This window comes from Schistocerca piceifrons, chromosome X (genome assembly GCF_021461385.2).
Source record: "Schistocerca piceifrons isolate TAMUIC-IGC-003096 chromosome X, iqSchPice1.1, whole genome shotgun sequence".
Classification (NCBI taxonomy): Eukaryota; Metazoa; Arthropoda; class Insecta; order Orthoptera; family Acrididae; genus Schistocerca; species Schistocerca piceifrons.
This window is the reverse complement of record NC_060149.1, coordinates 804,519,070-804,542,069: the sequence shown is the minus strand read 5'-3', so window position 1 is coordinate 804,542,069 and position 23,000 is coordinate 804,519,070. Positions and strand designations below refer to the sequence as shown.

The 23,000-nt window shown below is 39.6% G+C and overlaps 1 non-coding gene across 1 annotated transcript; it reads left to right on the top strand.

Annotated features, from left to right (window-relative positions):
• Positions 1-6,412: 6,412 nt before the first annotated feature.
• On the top strand, positions 6,413-6,489 carry Trnat-ugu. The gene has a single exon. It is a non-coding gene; the product is annotated as a tRNA-Thr (tRNA).
• Positions 6,490-23,000: the final 16,511 nt, after the last annotated feature.

Sequence of the window (23,000 nt, the reverse complement as noted above, 5' to 3'; positions counted from 1 at the left end):
GTTCCTGGTGTGTCCGCTGTGCCGTGCGTGTGATCATTGCTTGTACAGCCCTCTCGCAGTGTCCGGAGCTAGTATGGTGGGTCTGACACACCGGTGTCAATGTGTTCTTTTTTCCATTTCCAGTAGTGTATATTAGATAAGCATTAAGTGAAATATCCGAAACTTTTGTGTCACATAGTTAATTTTCTAGTAAGGCTTGTGTCTTCATTAAGAGTAGAAATTGCATTTAGATTAAGGAACTATCCTGCCTCTTTTAAAATGCAACAAGACTCAGTCATGTGAAAACGAAGCGATACCCAGGTATGACAGAGTGCATAGGAATAATGATGCCATTATAGCAATGTCTCTTTTGTAGAAACGTCAAAGGCAGAAAACTCAAATGCTCGAACCACGTTTGGAGAAATGATGGATAACTGACTAGCTACATGATGAAAAATAAAACCCTATAACTTAGTAGCTTTCTCACCTTACATTTTCAGGGCTCCTGATGGGTTCAACTGTATAACAGAAATCAATATTTGCATGAAGCATCGCTGTTAGGTAGAAAAAGTAGCGTTTCAAGAGGCCGTCATATAGACTGATCAGGGATCTCGCAGTGAACATGGAAACACTGAGTACTTATGACTCTGTTTGGCACTGATTTATGAGTTTTACGTGATAATGGATATAGTCCAAAATACAGTGCAAAATCAACTGATGAGTTAAATGTTAAAATCACTTCCCACATAAGCAATAACAAATAAAAACCAGTACCAAATAACACCACAAAACCGTTAACAGAAAAATATAAGCGCATGCTATATTTAGGAAGAGTATACAAAGTAGCACACATTTCACAAGGAAGGGACAGCGTAGTGAGATTTTTACGCTAACAATGAAATAAAGGACAAAACCATACATAGTATTCAAAACAACAGCAAGCCATGTAATCGATGAGGGATATATAGGCTTAACTGCAGTTCACGCCCGAATATATACATAAGCCAAACAGGAAGAAATTTTAGTATACGGCGAACTAGGGGAAACTATTCTTTAAAAAGTCTAAACATACCGACCTTTGACTTTCATGTTTCTAAAGGCGGGCCTCAAGTGGCAGAAATAGCACAAAATCTATAAATCCTTCACCTCGCCAAGAAAGGTAATAGTATGAATTTCCTTCAAAGACAGAATTTTATTCCCATAAATGCAAATCGCCAAACGCCATCCTAAAGGATCAAACTGATGCTATTTTGTCTGAAACTGACATAGCTAGACCGTGGCTGTGTACAATTAATTAAGGTTATTAATTACAAAGAAGAAGACAGCAACCAGCTGCTATTAATACTGTTGTTTATTTAAGTAAATAGCGCCGTAATCGGTTTCGAACTGACAAGTTTTTACATAATCGTCAGTTTTCGATTTTTATTTGTCCACTGTGGCGAAATATTCTCGGCTCAAACTGAGACATCCATAAACATTTTCATGAATTGCTCATAAAATCTACTCGTCCAATAGCGTGCTAGGAAGAACATCCTTTCTTTTAGTCAGATTATGGCACAAATTTCCTTTCTCCTCAGTTCTATTCAGTAACTCCTCATTTGTTACGTGAACTACCCATGTTGCGTTCTTAATTCTGAAGTGATTTTTCCAATTTGTCAGTCTATTAATTACACACAAAGTATGTGAAATTGCTTGTTCTGTGAAAAATTTCCGTATCACTTTTTCAAAATCCGTTTAATTTATTTGTCATTCTGTTAATAATAGCAAGTGTGTACCACACTAGGTAGATAACCATAGTCATTGTATATCATTAATCTAAAAAACGAAAACTAACTGCAAATAACGTAGCATTACTCTATACGGTATATACACTACTGGCCATTAAAATTGCTACACCAAGAAGAAATTCAGATGATAAACGGGTATTCATTGGACAAATATATTATACTACAACTGACATGTGATTACATTTTCACGCAGTTTGGGTGCATAGATCCTGAGAAATCAGTACCCAGAACAACCATCTCTGGCCGTAATAACGGCCTTGATACGTCTGGGCATTCAGTCAAACAGAGTTTGGACGGCGTGTACAGGTACAGCTGCCCATGCAGCTTCAACACGATACCACAGATCATCAAGAGCAGTGACTGGCGTATTGTGACGAGCCAGTTGCTCGGCCACCATTGACCAGACGTTTTCAATTGGTGAGAGATCTGGAGAATGTGCTGGCCAGGGCAGCAGTCGAACGTTTTCTGTATCGAGAAAGGCCCGTACAGGACCTGCAACATGCGGTCGTGCATTATCCTGCTGAAATGTAGGGTTTCGCAGGGATCGAATGAAGGGTAGAGCCACGAGTCGTAACACATCTGAAATGTAACGTCCACTGTTCAAAGTGCCGTCAATGCGAACAAGAGGTGACCCAGACGTGTAACCAATGGCACCCCATCCCATCACGCCGGGTGATACTCCAGTATGGCGATGACGAATACACGCTTCCAATGTGCGTCCACCGCCATGTCGCCAGACACTGATGCGACCATCATGATGCTGTAAACAGAACCTGGATTCATCCGAAAAAATGACGTTTTGCCATTTGTGCATCCAGCTTCGTCGTTGAGTACACCATCGCTGGCGCTCCTATCTGTGATGCAGCGTCAAGGGTAACCGCAGCCATGGTCTCCGAGCAGATAGTGCATGCTACTGCAAACGTCGTCGAGGTGTTCGTGCAGATGGTTGTTGTCTTGCAAACGTCCCCATCTGTCGACTCAGGGATCGAGACGTGGCTGCACGTTCCGTTACAGCCATGCGGATAAGATGCCTGTCATCTCGACTGCTAGTGATACGAGGGCGTTGGGATCCAGCACGGCGTTCCGTATTACCCTCCTGAACGCACCGATTCGATATTCTGCTAACATTCTTTGGACCTCGATCAATGCGAGCAGCAATGTCGCGATACGATAAACCGCAATCGCGATAGGCCACAATCCTCCTTACACGAGGCATTACAACAACGTTTCACCAGGCAACGCCAGTCAACTGCTGTTAGTGTATGAGAAACCGGTTGGAAACTTTCCTCATGTCAGCACGTTGTGGGTGTCGCCACCGGCGCCAACCTTGTGTGAATGCTCTGAAAAGCTAATCATTTGCATATTACATCATCTTCTTCCTGTCGGTTAAATTTCGCGTCTATAGCACGTCATCTTCGTGGTGTAGCAATTTTAATGGCCAGTAGTGTACATTGTATATAAAGCAAGTACTATGACATTATGACTTTCCTGTCATTCGGAGTCATGTATGAAATTTCATGGTCTGCAGTTTTAAGTCGATAAGCACAACTCACACCTGAAGTTTAGTATAGATTAATTTAACCATGAAGCATACGGCTACTACCACCGTCATACCTTAGCAAAAGATCTGGCAGGGAACCCGAGAAGATTCTGGTGGTATTTAAAATCTCTAAGTGGTCTAAGATTTCATTCCAGTCACTTAGTCACTTACTGACCAGTAGGTGTAGCAACTGAATACAGCAAAACGAAAGCCGAAGTTTTAAATTTCATGTTCAAGAAATCGTTCACGCAGGTGAACCGTACAAACATACCTTCCTTTGACCATCGACATAGTAATAGACTTTCCTGGCGTAGAGAAACAACTGAAGGAGTTGGCATCAAATAAGTCACCAGTTTCGGATGGAATCACAGTTCGGTTTTTCAGAGTACTCTACGGCATTACTTTGCATTTATCGCGAATCTCTCGCCCATAGCAAAGTGCAAAGCGACTGGAAGAAGGCGCGGATGACTTCTGTGTATAAGAAGGGCAAAAAAATGAACTCACAAATTTACATAACAATATCAGTAACGTCAGTTTGTTGCAGAATGCTTCAACACATTCCCAGTTTGAACATAATAAATTTTCTTGAGGCCGAGAAGCTTATGTCCACGAATCAACATGGTATTAGAAAGCATCGCTTTTGCGTAACTCAGCTAGCCCTTTTCTCGCATGATGCGCTGTGAACTATGGATGAAGGGCAACAGGCAACTTCCATACTTCTAGATTTACGTATTTCCGTTTTACACTGTACGCCATTGCATTCTGTCAAAGAAGATACGAACGTATGGAACAGGTTCACAGACATGTGAGTGGCTCGAAGACTTCTTAAATAATAGAACCCAGTACGTTGTCCTCGATGGCCAATGTTAATCAGAGACAAGGGTATCGTCAGGGGTGTCCCAGTGAAATGTGATAGGACCGCTGTTGTTCTCTACATACACAAATGATTTGGCGAACAGGGTAGCCTGCGGTTGTTTGCTGATGATGCTGTGGTGTACGGTAGGGTGTCGAAGTAGAGTGACTGTAGGAGGACACGAGATGATTTAGACAAAATTGCTAGTTGTTGTGATGAGTAGCAGCTAGCTCTAAATCAGATAAATCCTTATTAGTGTCCAGCTTGACACTATCTTGTCGTTTAACTATCTAGGCGTAACGTCGCAAAGCGATATGAAATGCAACGAGTGTGTGAGGACTGTAGTAGGAAAAGCGAATGGTCGACTTCGGTCTCTTGGAAGATTTGTAGGAAAGTGTGGTTTACTTGTAAAGGAGACCGCATATAGGATGCTAGTGCGACCTTGAGTACTACTCGAGTGCTTGGAATCCGTACTAGGTCAGATTAAAGTAAGACATCGAAGCAATTCAGAGGCGGGATGGTAGATTTGTTACTGGTAGGTTCGAAAAACACTCAAGTGTTACGAAGATGCTTCGAGATCTCAAATGGGAATCCCTGGAGGGAAGGCAATCTCCTTTTCGAGATATACTATTTGGAAAATTTGGAAAGTCGGCATTTGGAACTGAGTGCAGAACATTTCTATTTCCTTAAACGTATATTGCGCATAAGGACCACGAAGATAATATGCGAGAAATTAGGGCCCATACGGAGGCATATAGACACTTATACATCGCTCGATCTATTTGCGAATGGAACAGGAAAGTAAATGACGAGTAGTGGTATGGGGATGCCCTCCGCCACACCTAATAAGATGGACTGTAGGGCATCGATGTTGGTGTAGATGTAGAAGTATTTCTGGAATGTGTAAGAAAATTGTAACTTGACTTTAGGTGCAATTTGCGGTATAAACAAATTGATAAGTCTCCGACATGGTGAATGCTGCACTCCATGAGTGAATCTAAAAGCTTGTGTGAGTAAATATAGTTTGCATGTTCTGGTGCAGTTTTATAAAAAACGAAAAATCATAGAATTTCATGTAAATATCGCGGAAATTGATAGAAATTATGACAAGAAATTCGTTTTTCGCAGACTGTCAGAAAATCACAAGAAAAACAGTCATTGTAGGTTATTTAATAACATTCCAAATTTAACCTATTTTCATCACCTTTCCATCATTTTTCTCGACTATTTGCATCAGTTTTAAATATGTCTACTGTTTTTCAAGTTTATTCACCAGTTTTCTCGAAACTATTTTTGATGAACAATCATTTCCCTATAATTTCGTCAAATTTTCAGTCAAATTCAATGATAGTTACTTGAAATTCCGTGATATTTTCATTTTCTTGGAAACAGCACCAGATTATACAAATACTATATATTTGAAATAATTAGTGAAAACAAGAAAGCAGCAAAAATATTTCAAACATGAAATCAGATATAAATGTTTCAAATCACCTCCCTTTTATTGGCTGTACAGACAAGAAAACGAAAAACTCAGTAAAACAAGTTATAGCTTTGTTATTTCTCTCTCTGATTTATTTTCTTAAAAATTTTATATTAGACAAAATTTTTTCAACATAACTGGGTCTTTCCAAATAGATAAGAACGGAGGGGTGCTGTGATACTTTCCAGATACTTTAAAAATTTTAAAATTTTGTGAAATCCCAAAAATTTGTTAAAATACATAATTTTTAAAACCAAAAAATTTCAGCTACATTTCAGAACCTCATAATTTTAACAGAATTACTAAAAATATAGTTACAATACATAATTTTAAATAGAATATAACAGCTACCATTCTGCTATATTATAATTTTAAGTGAATTACTAAGAATTTAAAGTTAACTATTTAGAGTTTAAACAAATATTACAAAATGTAAATTTTATTAAAAACCAAAATTTAAAAATAAATTCCAGATACATATAAGTATTAACAAATCCTTAAATTTATTGATTCTTTTTATTGTAAAGACTATAAGAAAGAACAGATACCATCTTCTCATAGTTAAGGCTAACTGGCCATTGACCTTCTTCTTCTCTGCTGGATTCACACGAATTGCCCAAACCCTTACAGGACTCCGTAAGATTGTCTGCCGCAAGTAATGAGTGTAATGGGTAGGGGCACTACGAATGTAGTGTGTGGACATTAAGTTGGGAATGTGAGTCTCACAGGGAGCGTGCAAGGGATAAATCCCTGCAGTCGCACTATCCTCTGTGCTCTCGGTGGCTCAGGTGGATAGAGCGTCTGCCATGTAAGCAGGAGATCCCGGGTTCGAGTCCCGGTCGGCGCACAGATTTTCAACTGTCCCCGTATATGTACATCAATGCCTGTCGACAGCCTAGACTCTTGATTTCGTTATCATTTCATTCTAAGAGAGCTGCATGGTCACCGATGGTAACTGTTCATACCGACATGTCCGAAAAAACAGATACCATCTTCATATAGTTAAGGCTAACTGGCCATTGACCTTCTTCTTCTGTGCTGGATGTAAAAGCATTGCCCGAACTCATACGGGACTCGGTAAGATTGTCTGCTGCGAGAAATGAGTGTAATTGGCAGAGGCACTACGAATGTAGTGTGTGGTCATTAAGTTGGGAATGTGGGTCTCCCGGGGAGAGATTCCTGCAGTCGCACTATCCTCTGTGCCCTCGGTGGCTCAGATGGATCGCCGGCAGGGTAGCTCAGCGTGTTCGGTCAGAGGATTAGCTACCCTCTGTAACAAAAAAACTGAGTAAATGGATCGACGACGAACCTAAATGGGTGTCAGCGGACATCCGCCCCGAACAAAATTCAGCGAACAATGTAAAAAATGAGATTAAAAAAAGAAAAAAAAGGTGGATAGAGCGTCTGCCATGTACGCAGGAGATCCCAGGTTCGAGTCCCGGTCGAGACACACATTTTTAGCTGTCCCCGTCGATGTATATCAACGCCTGTCGACAGCTAAGGGTCTCGATTTCATTATCATTTCAATTACTTCTATATTTTAAAAGAGAATTACAAAAGACAACAAGCATTAGAAGAAATAGATACAAAAACAAGTCAGAATCCGTTACTAGGTAGTACGCAAAAATACTTTATAGTGCAGAGGATTATAAAGCATTTAAATTTAACATGAGAAGTGAGGAAAAGAACTACTTTACAGTGACAAAAGTAAGTGTATCTGTAATGCAACTGATGATGGCAGCATGCTGCTGAAAAGGTAACAGATTTTAGCCAAACGTAACTGAAGAGGTAAAAATTATTTCCTAAATTTATGAAGTATTTGCTGTGCCGAACGGCACGTGAGCGAATCAGAAGTCACGATACGCGTGGGCTGCCGAGCGGTCGATAAATACAAAGGCTACCCGGTGGCCGAGCCCGCGTCTGCGCATCTTCCTCATCTGAAACGCAACAGGCTTTATGTCTGGAGCTCGTTAAACACTGCAAATAAGACGAACTGATTGCTACGTCTGACCTGTTGATTTTGCAGAACAGCCGTGGAAGGATAGGATGCCTGAGTGTTAGTCAAACTTTATGCGCGCAGCTCTCTTAACACGAGTGTTGCCACGTTGAAAGACGAGAGTGTCCACAACGTACAGAAAAAGGAAACACTTTGTCTTTGAGTATGTTTGAATAATGTTCCTGAATCAGTGCACCAAAGTTACAGTACGAGAAGTATCCCAAAACATCATAGAACGACCTCCCACCTCAAACATACCATCCATATATTGTGGATTAAACGTCTCGTCAAGCCATCGGTATACTCGATGCCTTTCATCACTTCAAAATAGGTAACATCGCCACTTGTCAAACAAAGCTGTAAGCCTCCAGCCACCTAATGCCCAGTTCTGTGTTGTTTGGTGCTTTGAAGACGTGGTGCTTTATGAGCGTCTGTGGGCAGCGGCATTTTGCGAGGTAGCCGCCTCCTATTGCCCTTTAACTGCAGTTCCTTTCAAAATTTTCGATTGGAAACTGATTAAAACTGACCTGAATTCACTGACAGCAGCAGTTACCGTCGGTTTTGTAACAAACTGCCGTTCACAAGGCTTGTCACACGTGTCTTTTTGCGACCACTGTTCTTGTGTTACATGGCTTAGACCGGTACATCGTTCCTTGAAGACTCGATAGGCTGTATGCATTGACACAACACACCATTTATCTTCACTCACGCTATGGCCATGATCTCATCGATTTACGACTGTTCAGATCTTTCATTCTGCGACGTCGACCATCCTACGGCTCTGATTGCATACAACTGACTGGTACATTCACACCACATCATTGACACGGATAACATCATCAGTATAGAATCACATGGCTATCTGGTACCACTCCTACAACACCTGCAACTCTCAAAAGCCACGGTGTGCTCTGTTTAGGGCTGAGTAATAATTTGTCCCGCGACCTTACATTTAAATAGTTTTGAATTTTTCTCCTTTCTATTCATTTTTCTGCTTCGTTAGGCTTGCCAGGGGCTGGAAATGCATAGTCCAGTGATTTGACATATGCCTTTTCACAGATAATCCCCCTGAGCATTTGTAACCCTGGATTATCTTTGGAATCCTAGTCCCCTGCACTCAAATACCATTTACTTTCCATAGAATTTTGGAATGTGTAGTTATTTTTCCAATATTGACACCACACCTAATTCTCTCCTTGTGCAGTTCCTTCAGGTTTTATCTACACCGTTGTAATGTGTTTCCTATCCTAGTAACTTAATTCCAGATCTTTGTGTTTGCTTATGCTCTTTGTTTATTAGAGCCGAGTGCTCTAACCGATATAGCAATCTAGCAACCACCTCACAAAGTCCCATTCTGACCCATTTTTCACATTCTCATTATGAAGAGTTGAATAGTGCCGTTTTTTCACTGGTGGGTGTTAATTGTGCTAATTGTGTCTTTGTTTTCCTCGCAAATTGTATCACACCCAAGATACTGGAAATATTGTTTCGCCTATAGCAATGTTTAATCTGAAAAGAATGAAAACCGTAGTAAATATGTAGTTTCAGTCATCCAAAGTGAAGCGGTTAGTTTTTTTAATGGTAAGCAGTCTGATTCAGTGTGCAACATAAACTGGAAAGAAATGGATAACGAACAGGGAAACCTGTGTCTGTGTTAGGCTCATCTATTGAACGATAAGGTTTCTAAGAGATTCTTGTCTTACAAATAATCTAGTCTGAATAACGGTAAAGAACAATAATGAAACAGCAATATATTCAAACGACATTGGTAAGTCAAGCAAAACCAAATGAGTTGAATGCACCTTTTTCATCACTTCGTCGTACATTAATTAATGCAGAAGCTGCTGTTCTACTATAAAATCTCAAATATGTTTATATAACACATAAACAACTACTACATCACTACCTCATTCATTATTATTATCATTAACGTTACCATAGTTACCAGTTTTTTCTGTGTTAGCGGCCAGGCAGAATCAAAGGAAATTCGGGTGTCAATGACGAGGTAATTACAGTCTGAGAAAAAGCACGGATTGGGAGTAAATCGACCGTGAACTTTCTACAGAAATCTTTCAGGTAATCCATTTAGGTAAAACCTAAATGTGAATAGACGGAGAGGAATCAAAACCTCTGACTTCCCGAATGTGGGTCCAGTGACTTAACTACTGCAAGTCACTCGGTCTAGCGGATGGGTCTTATTTCCTATATGTTACGGCAGTTTCGGGTGTGGTTAAAGTTTGGAGAGGCTCGCCCTTAAGGAAATGCATTTGATTTGGCCCTTACAGCCAAATACTGATTCATGCGCAAATATGGTATCATACAAAATTTGTTTCCCAGTTACAATTACGCTCAGTTTTGGTTGTTACGTTCCACAGTCAGTTTAGGTTTCATTTGTGTTTTTAACTAAATAAAAACGTTTTCATATCCATTTACGTAATTTTTATGTTAGTGGTAAAGTGGTTTGACACGATACGAATGGTTAGTGGCTATCCATGCATGAAAGTATTTAAATGTTGAAAAATAGATGCGAGACGTTTCCCATGTACACTATCTGATCAAAAGTACCTGAACATTAGTATGGGGTGTGTCCATCTTACGTCTTTATGGAGGCCTGAACTCTGTTGGGGGCATTTTCAATGAGGTGTCCGAAAGTCTGTGGAGGAATGGCAGACCATTCTTCCCGAAGATCCGAAACCAAGGTTGGTGATGTTCGATGCAGGGCTCTACAGAGAAATCGACTTTCTTACTAATACCAAAGGTGTTTCAGTGGGTTCAGGTCGGGACTATGGTCAGGCCAATCCTTTCCAGGATTGTAGTCGTCCACAAACCAATGCTTCACAGCTGTACTTTATGTGTGGAGCATTGTCCTATTGAAACAATCATTGCCTCCGAACTGATCCCATAAAGTACGCAGCACACAATGCCTTCCGCATTCAGCCTTTTCTTAAGCGCAATAGGAGAACTACGTCCTACCAACGAAAGACATTATCGTAACACCACCTTCCCTGCTAGCACTACACATGATCGCAGATAACGTTCTCCAAGCAATCGTAAAACCGAAACCCTTTCGTTGGAATGCCATGCGATATAACGACGTTCATCAATCCATATAACTCGTTTCCAGTGACGTCGCTCGTTCCATACCGAGCGTCGCATTGACTGCAGGAATGTGTGACTTGTTAGGAGCTGTTTAACGATTGCATTCCATTCTTTTTAACAGCTGGACTGCTGATAGCCATTTGGGTCCCAGTCTGTTCATTTCATACAATGTTTTACCACCACTTTGCGTTAATTACGACGGTCCCTGTCTGACAGTCACATCACCAATAGTTGTCTTGAGCAGCCTTGGAAGTACTGAAATACCCCTGATGGCTGTGTTACTCAAGTAACATCCAGTGACTAATCCACGTCGGAAGTCTTAGAACTGTCGTCTCAGACTCATTCTGCTGTTACTACTTGTCAACTGGCAGCACAATATTCTCAGCCTCCTTTTATAATTCCACATTACATAGGAGTATCGGCATACTTCTAATCACATAGAGTACATCTGATGACAGAATGTCTAGTATGTAATCGATTATGCACGTTGCAAGAATAATCAACATCAATAAACTGCACCCTAAGGATGTCTGAATTCCTTCTCATAAACGATAAGAACATTAAAAATATAAAACTAGTGTATTTCACAAATATTTCTTTGAAATCGTAATTAAAACTACAATGATGCCCAACCTCTTCGTTGGGCATCATTTCTGCAACAGCACTAACTAATTCTGTATAGGCTCTTGTTGTTTAGAAATTCATAAGAAAGTGACATTGACTTTTTTCATTTTTACAAAATAAATGTTACAAAAGTATTCACCATTGTTCTAAATACTTTTGTGCCTCGTTTTCCTACGCTGTGTGCATGCCAAATTCTCGCAGCACTTCAGAGCGACAAAAATGCTTAGCGAATTCGGTCTATTATTCTGTCTTACGTTGTAGGACATTATTGATAGTCTGCATGTGTTTAAAGCGAACCCTATATTTAAGCACAAACCGATAAGAGAGCTTATTTGAATTACATCCAGTAATCAAAAGGTATGAGCCTGCCATTCCGTGACCAAAATAAGCAAATCTTTTACTCTGTAACATTTAATTATTTTTTCAGTTCAAAACTTAGGCTCATTTAGTGTTATAAGGGAAAAGAGCATTATTTAAAACATGAAGTTGCACGGAAAAATGTCCTAAAACGCTGAAAAGTTGAACACACGAATATGCTACCGCATTTCAGCCATTTTCCTTAGGCTTTGTTCAGACCATCCGGACCAATAACTGTCAAAATAAAATAAAAAACTAAACAAAATATGTTTAGTTTTGTGATCTCTGTTCTGCAATATTAATTATGAAATTTCTTTCGTTTTTAAATTATGATTCAGACATTATTCCGTTCAGTTTCCAGCAGATTCTGTATAATGTGGCCTTCACCGTCATATTTGTCTTCAGTGGTGTGGCTAGAATTAATTGTACCGAACAGCGCTGACGTATTGTTTTGGTGATAAATAGCACTTTGTGTGTGACATACTTACTAATATTCTATAATACATTATTGAACCGTTCTGACAGAGCTACAGAGAGGCCCAACTAAATTAATGCTATTCACTTAGTCCATGATAATCGATATTAGTGGACGTACACTTTAATGAAATACTTCTGGGCCAGACACTTTGGTTTTTTTATTTGTTTAGTGTATTCAAGCACCACGACACAGTAGTTCGTTCTTACAATTACATTTATGTCGATCAAAAAAAGTTTCAGGATTCTAGATTCGTAGATTCTAATTACTTTGAAGAAAGTTGTTGTAGTTACTTTACATCCAAAATTTCTTGTGCAAGCAAAAGTTATAAATCGCACCAGGTGAGTCGTTTGCTGCAGTGAACCTGTATAAGGAACGATCATCAGTGATTTGTTGTTGGTTTGGTACCGTAGTTTTACATAGTCAGCTACTCCACCGCGCAGCACCAGTTAGTGTGTCTCGGTCTCTAAACATGATGAGAAACATCTGATACTTTGCAAAGATGCACGGAAGGCTCGTCGTGTTTGCACCCTCTGCATACACTTTCAGTGCAACACCCCCATAAATGGAGGCTTTTGTGGCACTCAGCCGTCCGTCGTCTTAGTCCTTCAGGTACGTCCATTACTAAACACCAATAAATCCTTTCGCTACTCAGCAACGCCATAAACAGTCGCATCTGCTGACTGACTAGTCCCTACGTCAAGCGCCAGGGGATTATTGTGGTGAGACATGATACACACTATACGGTCATACGACTAAATTTTCATGCAGAACTATTTTTAAAGTTGATTTGCTGCAGATATTAGGAAATTTAGACGTATGGCAGGAGTATATTGTTTTTGTACTGTTTAACCCTTTTACAGGCTATGTACGTAAGCCATGTAGTCAAGTGTGGTGCACAATCTACTACAGACGATAATCGTAACTCACTAAAACACTAGTCGTATGGCTGTCAAAAAAGGTTGTAAAAATGAATCTAGTAAATGCCGCAAGCATAAATAAATAAAAGTATTTAACACAAATCGTATAATCAAGTACAAATACTAGAGCAACATGCGCCAGACGAAGTTGACTACGGAGACTATGTCTGAAGTGAAAAGTCGAAAAAAATTTAATATCATGTCTGTGGGGCGAAAGAGATAGCTGTGAAAGGGCTGCAGTCATGAGACTTCGGATGCAGTGAGTAATCCGGAACTCACTTCTGTTTGTGTAGAAGAAGTCCAACCAGAGCCAAACGGAAAGTGCAGATAACAGTGCAGATACGGGCTAGGTGGACAATACAGGAGACCATAATAGGAATGAACTGAAGCGGACTAGCTAGCGCCTGATCATTCTTTAGGTTTCATGTGACCAGGAAGTTACAGCGTACTGTGAGAATGTGTCACAAGTCATTTCAGATTATGTTCACCAAGAATGAATGTGAGAATAATGGTGAGTGATCACCTGTAAGTATGAGAACGGTAAATGTCATCCTTCACGTAACTCTGCGCTTTAGTCAGCAAGATCACTTAGTAGCTCACAGAACTGAACTTCCGTATATCATTCATTATTTTGTTTTTCTAATAAATCTATTCTGATAGAAAAACTATAAATACTTTTATAACTTTTTCATTTTGCTGATTTTTTTGCCCATAATGTACTGCAGTTCTCTAATGTAACCATTTAACGATCTTAATACATTGAAAAGGGATTCTCCATTAATTTACTTTTCTTGCTCAATAGACGTAAAAGTAAGATAATATCAAAGTAGTATACAATATACGAGAAATTACCAGCCACTCTATCTCCTTAACTCGCAGAACGCGTTTTCTTTCTCTACTCCCAGTCTTTGTTTTGCTAAAAAAACTTGGACAAAATTTAGTAATATAATTTTCCCGCAAATCACTAATAACATTTTTCGTAGTTACCTAGATTTCTATCAAGAGATTAAATCTTTCTCTGCAAAACTGGACCACACGCTGAGCGGTTTGATTCCTCATTTTTCCATTTTATTGAGTAGCGATACTGAAACCAGACCCTATTGGCAGTGGCCGATTAAGGAAAAGAATAGACACACAACCAAGGTTCCATCAAGACATTATTAAAAACAATAAAAACATTTTTCCTTGCCTTAGAGAATGAAAACGCTTGTAGAATGTAGCATATTCCATTTACCACATTAATTTAACAATACATTTTATTATCACAAATACAACGGAATTAAAATTCAAAAGAGAAGGAACTCTGCTGAAAATTAACGTAATACGTTAGCCAAGGATATCTTTAGAATCGGCAGCTGAGATTTTCTATAAAAAACGAGGTATATCAGCCAGGTACAATTTATAATCAAGATAATTATGTTGACCAACGCATTTTAAAATAAAATCTTGTGAATATTTGTGAACATACATCCATACAAGTAGTATTATCAATTTCTTCACTTCTCCGTGTTATTTTAAATTTTCCATACTTTCTTTCCTTGCTTCGTGCTCCAGAGGGCACTTTAGCGCTGGGGACCCTGGGACGTTGTCCCAGTCACTCCAGCCATGTCCCTGGCACCACTTCTTTTCATGGAAGATACGTAACAACATCTGGCTAGCTTAACGCGTTCTGCGGACAGTTACGAAACTTGGATCAAACGCACCGGAAAAACGACCATTGTCTGATACGCAGAACGTCAGGGTAGTTTTCAAGCAGTTTCGTAAGCTCGCTAAGGCGAATTTCTAGATGATTCTCACTCTCCACCCTGTTTAACACTGCACACAAACAGTTAAATTCGGCAACACACTCAACAGAGTTCATGTCACTCAGACACAGCTTTCTGCCCTCGCGAATTTCTTCAATCTCTTAGTATTGTTCGACCCTTAGGTTAACTGTGGCAGCAGGAAGAGCATCCAGCTGAATATTTAGAAATAATAATTATCAGAATCATTGTTATAGTATAAGACAGCTCATTGCTTAAGACAGTGGACTCGTACTCGGTATTAGTCGGGATACAATTCCTTTCCTGCCATCTTGCTTTAGACTCTACTTGTTTCCCTCATATCGCTGAAGGAGCAGCAGATTAACTTCCTCATTCATGTTCAAAAGCGTACACTCTTCATCGCTAATAATAATGCTATCAGAAAAAAGAGACAGTCTTCGTGTGGGCTTTCCAGTGAGTTAGAAAAGAGCCTCAGAAAGAAGAAGTTAGTAACAAATTATTTTCGCTACACCTCTTTTACTTTCTGCGCAGAGAGTGAGGCACCATACACAGTGACGCATCTGTATGCGAAAAAAAAAATTGTACAACATGAAGTACGAATTGCGTCCGTTGTTAAATATGGTAACTTTGCTGAAATCGACGACGTGTAACACGATATTGTGGTTTGAATCTTATGTGAATGGGTTTGAAGGGCCACCTGTAAGCCCATAACGAGATATCCGCTGGGTCAATACTCTGTCTCCTCCATGTGCTGGAATTATCGTGTTTTATGGACACACAACAACTCTACCCTGCTATAGAAGCGTGGCACGATAGCTAGCGCAGCGATAAAACACAGCACGAACATTCGAGAGGAAGCGTCTACTAATATCATTGTGGCCGGTGTGATTCAGAATTTCTTCATTAAACCTAAATTCCGAATAGAAATAAATACCCTACACAGCCTTAGATGTTCGGCAATAGACGTTGGAATAATAAAGTAATGGTCCCAGCCCACAATGACGTCAATTTCGTCCCATATTACACGTAAACATGTAACATGGTGTGTGTGTGTGTGTGTGTGTGTGTGTGTGTGTGTGTGTGTGTGTATGAGAGAGACAGACAGAGATAGAGAGATTTCGCATAGTATAGCGCCTACTTAACTCCTCTATAAAGAGAGCACAAAAAACCAGGTTAGCCTTTGCGCCTTCGTACCAGTCCAGCTTTCTTCAGCATGATCTTTGTCGTTCTATGCATAATGTACATAATCTAGCATCTAAATATGGCCTTCCGCATGGAGCCCTACCACGTTAGATAATATATCTTTATCATTCTTTATTATTTAAACAATGTGATTCTCCAAGATGCTGATTAATAATTCCTTATTTACTACCGGTTCCAAGTTCCTGATTGTTTTTAAGTATTATAAAGTTATTGACGACAGCCTACAGATCGTGCCCTTCCCTCATCATCAGAAACCTCCGTTCCCGTTCTCTGTTGGTTAATTTTTATTAGCAGTGTGATATGTCTGTTCTCATGTATCTTGAGCGCGTCTGTCTTGTCTTTCAAATCCTCCATCTTAATCTGTAATTTCATCATGTCCTCCGTGATCTCTGCGATCCATCTAATGCCGCTCTTACTGTTCCATAACTCCTCAATTATTCTTCCGCTAATTCTATTTTCTGTTGACCTCATCAAATGTCCTAGGAAAGAGATCCTTTAAATGAAAAGCACCAGTTTGCTTTTGTTTTACAATAGAGCAAGGGGGGGGGGGGTGGAAAATTTTAGAGGGAGATCCATAAATGAATACAGTAAGCAGGTTTAAAAGGATGTAGGTTACAGTAGGTATTCGGAGATGAAGAGGCTTGCACACGATACACTAGCGTTTAGAGCTGCATCAGAGCAGTCTTCTAATTGAGAATTCTACAGCAGCAAACTCCTAACAGTCACTTAGAGAAAGAGAACAGAAAATTAAGGCTTTTTTATCTATTATTAGTATATTCTTGCTGGGACTGTATTTGATGAGGTTTTACATGTAACTGATGAAAATTTCTTGCGAACATATTTCTGGATATCTTATATTCGTGCTTTACAGTGTCGTTTGCAGACGTGTATTTATGGGAATAAATTTCTTTGATCGAAACAGGACCATTCTCATACGTTTGTTGAACAGGGGCAGGATTTATAGATTTTGTGCTATTTCTGTCAGTTGATGTCCGTCTTTAGCAACATGAAATGCAAAGGTCGGTTTGTTTAGACTTTTTAAAGGAAGAGTATCCATACGTTGGCGAACTCGTACACTGAAATTTCTTTTTATCTGACCTATGTATATCTTGGGACGTGAATTGCAGTTAAGCCTATGTATCCATGATCGATTGTATGGGTTGAAATTGTTTTGAATACTATGGATGGTTTTGTCCTTTATTTCATTATTGGTGTAAAAATATTACTATAATTTTCTTCCCTCGTGGAAGTTTTGCTACTTTACATACACCTCCCAAACAGAGCATGCGCACATATTTTTCTGTTAAGTGTTACATGGTGTTACTGGGTGTTGGTTTTTCTTTGTTATTGTTTATGTGGAAAATGATTTTAATATTTAACACATCAGTAAATTTTGTACTGCATTTTCGACTGTATCCATTTTCATACATAAGTCAATGCCAAAAAGGGTTGATATGTTCTCAGTGTTCCCAAGTTTACTGCGAGATCCCTACCCAATCCAGATGACGGCTTTTGTATCACTGTATTCACTGTCCAATAATAATGCTTCACGCAAATACTGAATTCTGTTATACAGTTGATCTCAACAACAGTCCTGAAACTTGAAGGTGAGGAAGCTACCGACTTACAATAAACTATAAGCTTGTATTTTTCCTCACTTTGCTAAAAAGCCCTTATCCATCATACCTGCCTCGAACATTTGAGTTTTCTACGAAAGAGACGTCGCTATAATGGCATCATTATTCACATGCGCTCTGTCTCACCTGTGTATAGTTTCCGTTTCATATGACGGTCACTTGTTGCGTTTTAAAAGAAGCAGGATAGTTCCTTAATATAAATACACTAACGGATTATTATTATAGCGTTAATCAATTGAGACGCAAGCTTTACTAGAAAATAAACGTATTGGGCAAAACATTTCGCACATTTTCCTTAATGCACTTTATTTAACATCTCACTATGGATCTCAGGGCGTATAGAAATACTGAGAAAACCATTAAATCTGCAGCCGGGATTATAACTTGACAGGTTTTAGCTCTCACACTATGTAGTTCAAATGTTAGTCGCGTTTCTCATGATATAGGTGAAATTCTAGGTCAGCCACAATAATTGGCGAGAGGGGGGCGGGGAGGGGGGGGGGGGTCGAAGGAATGGAAAATTCGTAGGGCATTGTTGGCTATAATAAACGTAGATCAGTCCTGACTCATCGTCTGACAGAACAAATGCGCGTTTTACTGCATAACACAATGGCTGCTTCGATTGGTGCTCCATTTTACTGTAGCTTTCGAGACTGGTAACTACTGACTGTTATTCTCAGTTAACGGCTGATCTATTCCGGAACGTTTAAAATGAAATCACAGTTGAAGACGTATTTTCTTATTAACTATTTTCTATCTTTCAAGCTCATCTCTATGTGAAAATATCTGGAAAGTTCCACGGGGTTTGCATCTTTTTGCACTATTGTAAAATGGAGTTACTTTAGTCTCGTATAGTGATTATGCAAATCGTCTACAAAAAACGTAAATAACACACTTCACATCTTCGTTTTCCTCCCTGGAGATAGTACGAAAATTTCATTCATCATCTCGCGGAATCTTCTACTGCGTATTTTACAATCAGCTGTCTGACAAATTTGTTTTAAATATTAGGAAACACATTCCGTTCGCCTTGTTACGTCTAGAATGAAAATAAGAACCACATTTTTGTGTAATGTAATGAAACGGCTTACCGTTCAGATTGTTCCACGTCATTAGGTACGCGATCATTTTTCAAAGCACACACATTCTAATCGACAGGATAGCAAAGAGAACGTTTTGCAGAATGGTTCCTGAACATACGCTATGCAGCAATTTCTAACGACTTTCTAAGTTTAGTTGCTGATCTTGCTTTCTCGCTGGCAAAGCCTCCGTTCTCTCAAGTCTGAGACTGTTGCAGTTTCACAATAGAACAAAAAACCGTTTGCGAAGACCAATAACTTGCCAACGACTAAAGTGAATATCTTTACAATCCTTTAAACCCTGTGCATATTCGCTTAATTGAGCTTAGCTCACAAACGTGGTGTTACTAGGTAATTTTAATCAATCACTTGTCCTGTCTCGCTCTGAAGGAATCTAGAGTTCCATATTATTTTCATTTTTTCATGTTTGTGTGTTTCGCTAAGAGCTGACTGCGACGACCTGATCACGATTAACTTCATGTCCTTTTTCTCCTCCTTTTAAGTATAAAATATTGATACATCTGAAATAGAGATATGTCCCTTTGTTTCCACACACTGTTTGTCTGATTTAATGGTGGGAAATTAATGCCTTAATTGATCCTACCTCATATGGACGCAGTGATGTTGATCAGACACGAATATTGGTGATACCAATGTGAAGAAGCGTGGTGATGACTGAACACACGAAATCAGTTACATAGAAAACTCACAATTGAAGTACTATACGGAGGAATAAATCTCGGAAGACGTAGGAATTTTGGAAGAAAAGTTTTTGCAAGACTTACGTATGATAAATTCTTGAATATTGCTGAAAGGTTTGAGAACCCTACCAAGCGAGTTTGAAGAAGTGGTCAAAGAGTTGCTGCTACATTTGTGAGTCTACCGTTTCTTCTGTTTCCAGTCGTACGTGTGTGTACGTGTTGTTTTCGAGTATATATTTCTGAATTCACAGATGATTCACTTGTAGTTCGTCATGGTTGTAAGGGAAGTGGTTAGGTATGAGTGAAACGATGGAGCCAGTTATTCACATCTCATATAGTTAAGAGCTGTAACTTTTTGCACACTGTTTCTGTCACTAAGCTGGTTTATAATTACTTTGGTATGATTTTACTTTCACTTCAATGTTTTAGACTTTACTTTAAGGTTTTTAGGTTCTTTTCGCTGGCAGTCTAGTGTTTTTATTCATTGCTGACATATACCTGTGTTACACAGATTTCCTGTGACTCATAGATGAGCTTCTCCTTCTACAAATACTCCTTTCAAGCATAAAATATGGATACATACATACATAAACTGACGGGACGTTTTGTTCCTCTTCTTCCACAGACCGTTTCTCTAATTTAATTGCAGAATATTAATACTTTACTTATTCCTATCGCATCTAGACGCAGTATGCCGATCAGACACGAATATCACGGATAGCAAAAGGCTGAAGACATAAAATCAGTTAATAGATAACTCACAATCAATAAATCGCGGAAGATGCAGGAATGTATGAAGGAAAGTTTTTGCAAGACTTACGTGTGACAAATTCATGAATACTGTTGAAAAGTTTGAGAACCGCACCCAGCGGTTTTGAGGAAGTGGTCAAAGAGTTGCTGCTACAGTTGTGAGTCTATCGTTTCTTTTGTTTCCAATAGTATATATGTATGCGTGTTGTTTTCGAGTATACAGGGTGAGTCACCTAACATTACCGCTGGATATATTTCGTAAACCACATCAAATACTGACGAATCGATTCCACACACCGAACGTGAGGATAGGGGCTAGTGTAATTGGTTAATACAAACCATATAAAAGTGCGCGGAAGTATGTTTTATTAAATGCAACCCCGTTAGTTTTGTTAGCACATCTGAACATATAAACAAATACGTAATCAGTGCCGTTTGTTGCATTGTAAAATGTTAATTACATCCGGAGATATTGTAACCTAAAGTTGACGCTTGAGTACCACTCCTCCGCTGTTCGATCGTGTGTATCGGAGAGCACCGAATTACGTAGGGATCCAAAGGGAACGGTGATGGTCCTTAGGTGCAGAAGAGACTGGAACAGCACATTACGTCCACATGCTAACACCTTTTTATTGGTCTTTTTCACTGACGCACATGTACATTACCATGAGGGGTGAGGTACACGTTCGACGGGCGTTTCATAGGACGTGGAGGACGCATAAATTGACCAGCCCGTTCTCCTGATCTTATACCTCTGGACTTCTTTCTGTGGGGTACGTTAAAGGAGAATGTGCACCGTGATGTGCCTACAACCCCAGAGGATATGAAACAACGTATTGTGGCAGCCTGCGGCGACATTACACCAGATGTACTGCGGCGTGTACGATATTCATTACGCCAGAGACTGCAATTGTGTGCAGCAGATGATGGCCACCACATTCAACATCTATTGGCCTGACGTGTCGGGACACACTCTATTCCACTCCGTAATTGAGAACAGAAACCACGTGTGTACGTGTACCTCACCCCTCATGGTAATGTACATGTGCGTCAGTGAAAAAGACCAATAAAAAGGTGTTAGCATGTGGACGTAATGTGCTGTTCCAGTCTCTTCTGTACCTAAGGTACATCACCGTTCCCTTTGGATCCCTACGTAATTCGGTGCTCTCCGATACACACGATCGAACAGCGGAGGAGTGGTACTCAAGCGTCAACTTTAGGTTACAATATCTCCGGATGTAATTAACATTTTACAATGCAACAAACGGCACTGATTACGTATTTGTTTATATGTTCAGATGTGCTAACAAAACTAACGGGGTTGCATTTAAAAAAACGTAGGTTTGTGTTAAAAAACATACTTCCGTGCATTTTTTTATGGTTTGTATTAACCAATTACACTAGCCCCTCTCCTCACGTTCGGTGTGTGGAATCGATTCGTCAGTATTTGATGTGGTTTACGAAATATATCCAGCAGTAACGTTAGGTAACTCACCCTGTATATTTCTGAATTCACAGACGATTGGCTTATAATTTTTAATGGTTGTAAGGAAAGCAGTTTGGGATGAGTGAAAATAAGGAGCCCGTTATTTTCATCTCATCTCGTTAGTAGCTGTTTCAGTCTCTAACCTAGTTTATACTTTTTCTATTTTGATGTTACTTTCACTTAAATGTTTAGGACTTTATTGTAAGGTTTGTATATGTTTGTCACTGAGACAGTGTTAGCAGCACCTGACAGAGTATTGGATTAAAGTCAAACATTGTGGGTCTCCATTGACTAGCTGGTCGAATCGTGGATTATTCTGATTTGTGGGACATTCGAATGTCACAGAGGTCCGATGTTATACTACTCGGGAAAGTGAGGGCAGGTACACTCAGCATCATGTCTGGCCACCACAGGGGAGGATCGCAGGAAATTATTTTATCATACGTAATTTATGAAATTACATTAAAGAAATAAGACTACGAACTTACAGTCTTGTTTCACATTAGTGCAGTAAGGGGATGATTATACACAAATTAATAACATAACGACTTTTATTTCAGTTGTAAATTCATCATAAATAGCGGGATTGCCAGTTTGTTCATTTCACTAAAATAAACAGACCTTATGAAGATATTTTGCTCGAGCAGAGGCCGACAGCTCGTAAGTATTTAAAAAAAGGTCTTACTTGAACTGCCAATAGCTGCTCCTAAATAGGCCTAATAACCTTTTTACTACCGATTTTGATCGCCATATTATAGCTATGTATCACAAAGATATTTAGAACAGCCTACGAGGATGCGTTGTTACTTTGGTGTTCGAAATAATAAAAGCCATTCTGCGATACTTTGTACAGTGCTACTGGCAGCAAATAATGAAATACACTCCTGGAAATTGAAATAAGAACACCGTGAATTCATTGTCCCAGGAAGGGGAAACTTTATTGACACATTCCTGGGGTCAGATACATCACATGATCACACTGACAGAACCACAGGCACATAGACAAAGGCAACAGAGCATGCACAATGTCGGCACTAGTACAGTGTATATCCACCTTTCGCAGCAATGCAGGCTGCTATTCTCCCATGGAGACGATCGTAGAGATGCTGGATGTAGTCCTGTGGAACGGCTTGCCATGCCATTTCCACCTGGCGCCTCAGTTGGACCAACGTTCGTGCTGGACGTGCAGACCGCGTGAGACGACGCTTCATCCAGTCCCAAACATGCTCAATGGGGGACAGATCCGGAGATCTTGCTGGCCAGGGTAG